This window comes from Prunus mume, linkage group LG8 (assembly GCF_029339155.1).
Source record: "Prunus mume cultivar Tortuosa linkage group LG8, ASM2933915v1, whole genome shotgun sequence".
Lineage (NCBI taxonomy): Eukaryota > Viridiplantae > Streptophyta > Magnoliopsida > Rosales > Rosaceae > Prunus > Prunus mume.
In genome coordinates, this window is record NC_142705.1 from 24,128,891 (window position 1) to 24,133,890 (window position 5,000).

Consider the following 5,000-nt stretch of genomic DNA (forward strand, 5'->3'; position numbering starts at 1 on the left):
TGATGTTATCCCATGCTAATGTATCGGGCGTAGGCTTGCTTTGAGCACTCTAATTTCTTCAAAGTGCAGGAGGCACGACCCGGCCAATTAAGGCCGGGGCGTATCGCCGGTAGAAGGGACGAGCCGGCCGGTGCACACGAGGCGGACGGTCGACCAACAAGGTCAACTCGAGCTTTTAAGCGCAACAACAAATATCGCTATTGGGCTGGAATTACATGACTGCTTGGCACGGACTTGCCCTCAATGGATCCTCGTTAAGGGATTTAGATTGTACTCATTCCAATTACGGACTCTAAGAGCCGGTATTGTTATTTATTGTCACTACCTCCCGTGTCGGGATTGGGTAATTTGCGCGCTGCCTTCCTTGGATGTGGTAGCCGTTTCTCGAGGCTCCCTCTCGGAATCGAACCCTAATTCTCCGTCACCGTCACCACCATGGTAGGCCACTATCCTACCATCGAAAGTTGATAGGGCAGATATTTGAATGATGCGTCGCCCGACCGCGATGGTGTGCGATCCGTCGAGTTATCATGAATCATCGAGCAGCGGCGAGCCGCGTCGACCTTTATCTAATAAATGCATCCCTTCGAGTCGGGGTTTGTTGCGTATTAGGCTCTAGAATTACTACGGTTATCCGAGTAGTAGATACCATCAAACAAACTATAAGCGATTTAATGAGCCATTCGCGGTTTCACGATCTGAATTAGTTCATGCTTACACATGCATGGCTTAATCTTTGAGACAAGCATATGACTCTGGCGGGATCAGCGGTAGCATTCCTTTCGGCGTCGGCTCCGTGCAAGACAAGCGACCTTGCGGGTCGAGTGCTCGCCAGCGAGCACGGCGATCGTGCGTGTCAGCGGCGGCGGGTGGGCGATCGGAGGCCGAAGACCACGCCCGCTCAATGCTCCGCATCAGAGATCCTGGCGAAACTTCGTGGACCTTCACAATCTCACGGCGAGCCGTGGGTTGATCGGGACACAAGCACCGCTTCTGACGTCCTCCTTACGCCCGCGAAGGGCAAGAGGAGAAAGGGACAACGAGGCACCATTCCTTAACAATAGGTAGCCAAAGCAGGAACCCATTAACCGCACAAGCCAATCTTGAAGCATCAATGGCGAGGGTATGAGGCGGCGGTTCGATGCGAGCCGCGAGCTGCGGTGCATACAACCCATTCACCACTCACTGCGCCGTTGCTTTGGCAAAGCCAGCACCACCAAGCGAACCGCACATCTCAACAAGCGCAATGGCTGGCGAGAATGCGGATGCAAGTGGAGCCAAGCCCGCCCGCTAGGCATGACAAGAATAGCGAAATCTAGGCAACTAGGCAGCGATATATTGTGAGTTCGAAACTCGTAGGAGCATCACTTTCAGCGTCCGGTATTGGATTGAGTTTCTAAAAACAACCGTGCACACGAGGTTAAACTTTACGTGACACTCCGACTCGCCGCTCGCCCACTACTCCGAAGGCAACCGATATTTTGCGGCATCATTGCTACTCTCGAGATTGTCATCCTCGACTTGCTTGTGCATTGGGCTCGCACCGTGCACACACAAGCAATGCCTAGACAATCCTAATCATAGCTCAACCGCCCGCGAAGAGGTTGGCTAGCTTCTTCGAAGCCAACCCACTAGCGTGTTCGGTGGCCAGCGATTCACTAGCTTCTTCATGAACTCCGCGAAAGCCATCCTCGGCGTACTCGTGCATTGAGAAGGTTTGGTGGCCGTACTCCCAACACAAAAGCATAACCGAAGACAACCCCAAGCTGAAGTTCACGAAGCCCACCCATCGTCACCACGTGTGTTCGTCGTCCAACAATCGACTAGCTTCTTCATCAACCCCGCGAAAGCCGTCCCCGACGTACCCGTGCATTGAGAAGGTTTGGTGGCCGTACTCCCAACACAAAAGCATAATCGAGGACAACCCCAAGCTAAAGTAAACTCGAAGCCAACCCATCGTCGCCCGCACTAGTGGGTGAGCGGTGTGCTTCGAGGTTGGCATAGACATTCCCTCGCGCAAAAGATTGTCTATGCCAGCCGGGAAGCTAACATTCCACTCCGCCCGTGTGGTGTGGCGGTGATTGGATAGTTCTGGATTGAGCGCTTGCCAAGGATCAAAATGTGTGATTTGGAATAAATTTTTCAGAAAGTTTTTAAAATCTCGTGGGTTTGCAACTCGTAGGAGCATCACTTTCAACGTCCCCGGTATTGGATTGAGTTTCTAAAAACAACCGTGCACACCGAGGTTAAACTTTACACGCTCCGCTCCGACTCGCCGCTCGCCCACTACTCCGAAAACGAAACATTTGTTTTTCATTTTGATGAAATGTTTTGATTTTAAATCGTTTTTGTTTGAAATTGTTTTGAAAAGGTTCTTTAAATCTAGTGGGTTTGCAACTCATAAGAGCATCACTTTCAACGTCCCCGGTATTGGATTGAGTTTCTAAAAACAACCGTGCACACCGAGGTTAAACTTTACACGCTCCGCTCCGACTACGCCGCTCGCCCACTACTCCGAAGGCAACAAAACATTGGTTTTCATTTTGATGAAATTCGTTTGAAGAATTGGTTTTGATGAAATTTGTTTGAAAATTTTGTTTTGATGAAATTTGTTTGAAAAATTTGGCTTGCAACTCAATCCGCGACTATCCACCCACCGCCACCCCACACGGGTGGTTGTTGAATGCGAAATGAGGTTGTTGTCGACATACGGTGCATTTGAGAAGGAGTTCCTAGCAACTCCGTGCTCTCCCATGCAAAAAAACGCCTAGACAACCCCATTTCGCAACTTTCCACGCCTTTTTTTCCCCACCTCACCCGTGGCGGCGGCGTGGTGGCGGCGGTTCGGCCACCACCGCCAGGTGGCAGCCACCCGACACCAAACCCATAATACCGAGGCAACATATCGAGGCAACATGACATGGGTGTGGCGTGGGGGAAGAGCTGCAGCTAGAAGGCATGGGCTGCCATGCATATCTGGCAACACACACCCCCTATATAGCATTTTATGCATTTACTCCTTTGACAGGAGGAGACATCAACATGTCAGGAGTCATAATGGGCTCTAAATAATTCAATATAAGGTATTTGGACGTGATTTTTTGCAGGGACACTAAGAAAAATGCAATCTATGATGGGAAAAAGTTTCATAAATTTTTGAGGTCGGGAAGTATTTTATTTTATTTTTAGAAGTCGTAAAATTCAAAAAATCATTAAAAAAAATTGGGGACGAATTTTTTAGTTTTGTAAGTTGGAGAAGATCCTATAAATCATAGACTACTTATGGTTTAATTATTGTGCGAGGAAATTTCAATAAAAATGGGGCTTGACAAGGTTTGAAAATTTCTGTCGACATTTCCAGCACATTTGTGTGCATGCTGTGCATGCTGTGGGCAGCAATGCCAAGGCCAAGCCAAGGCATGGCATGCCAAGCTGCCAATAGCCTCACTCTCGAAAGCCAAGGCATGGCATGCCAATAGCCTCACTGTCAAGGCAAGGCAAGACATGCCAAGGCATGGCATGCCAATAGCCTCACTCAAGCTTCCAATAGCCTCACTCCCATAAGCCAAGGCAAGACATGCCAAGGCCACGACATGCCAAGGCAAGGCATGTCAAGCTTCAATAGCCTCACTCTGCATAGGACATGCCAAGGCCAAGCCAAGGCATGCCAAGGCCACGACATGCCAGCATGATGCAAGGCAAGGCAAGGCCACTACATGCCAAGGCCAAGGCCACGACATGCCAATGCAGTGCAAGGCATGCCAAGGCCAAGCCAAGACAAGGCATGCCAAGGCCAAATAGCGCATGCCAAGGCCACGACATGCCAAGACAGTGCAAGGCATGCCAAGGCCAAGCCAAGACAAGGGCATGCCAAGGCCAAGACAAGACAAGGGCAAGGCCAAGACCAAGGCATGCCAAGGCCAAGACATGCCAGCATGATGCAAGGCACCAAGGCATGCCAAGGCCAAGCCAAGGCCAAGGCATGCCAAGGCCACGACATGCCAGCATGATGCAAGACAAGGCAAGGCATGCCAAGGCCAAGCCAAGCCAAGGCATGCCAAGGCCACGACATGCCAGCATGCAAGGCATGCCAAGGCCAAGCCAAGCCAAGGCATGCCAAGGCCAAGCCAAGACACGATATGCCAGCATGAGGCAAGGCAAGGCATGTCAAGGCTATGCCAAGGACCATGCACCCAAGCTTCCAATAGCCTCACTTTCTCAAAATGGCTCAGATGGGGCAATGCCAAGGCCAAGCCATGCCAAGCTTCTAATAGCCTCACTTTCTCGAAATAGGCTTGGATGGGGCAATGCCAAGGCCAAACCATGCAAAGCTTCAATAGCCTCACTTTCTCGAAATAGGCTTGGATGGGGCAATGCCAATGCCATGCCATGCAAAGCTTCAATAGCCTCACTTTCTCAAAATGGCTTGGATGGGGCAATGCCAAGGCCATGCCATAAAGCTTCAATAACCTCACTTTCTCAAAATGGCTTGGATGGGGCAATGCCAAGGCCAAGGCATGCCAAAGCCACGACATGCCAGCATGAGGCAAGCCAGCAGGCATGCCAGCATAAGGCAAGGCAAGGCATGCCAGCATGCAAGGCAAGACATGCCAGCAAGGCAAGGCAAGGCGATGGATAGGCAAGGCAAGGCAAGGCAATGCCAAGGCAAGGCAAGGCATGCCCAGCGAGGCAAGGCAAGCCAAAGCCACGGGAAGGCAAGCCAAAGCCAGCGCAAGAAAAGGCAAGGCAAGGGAAGGCTTCACCAAAGGCACGGCAAGGCAAGGCAAGCACGTAAAAAATACAAAGTGTCGGATGGGTAGCCTCGTCAAGTTTTGGGGAAAGTTGAATGGAAAATGAGGGGGAGGGGCGAATCGAGCGGCGAGGGCTGAATCTCGGTGGATCGTGGCGCAAGGCCACTCTGCCACTACAATACCCGTCGCGTATTTAAGTCGCGCAAAGATTCTACCGCCGCTCGGTAGAAATTGTAATTTAAAGCGGCC

At 51.0% G+C, this 5,000-nt stretch overlaps 2 pseudogenes; both read right to left on the minus strand.

The window, feature by feature from the left end:
* The window catches only part of LOC148915124 (18S ribosomal RNA), a 1,725-nt pseudogene extending 952 nt beyond the window's left edge, over positions 1 to 773 (minus strand).
* Positions 774 to 4,868: 4,095 nt separating this feature from the next.
* The window catches only part of LOC148915125 (25S ribosomal RNA), a 1,413-nt pseudogene continuing 1,281 nt past the window's right edge, over positions 4,869 to 5,000 (minus strand).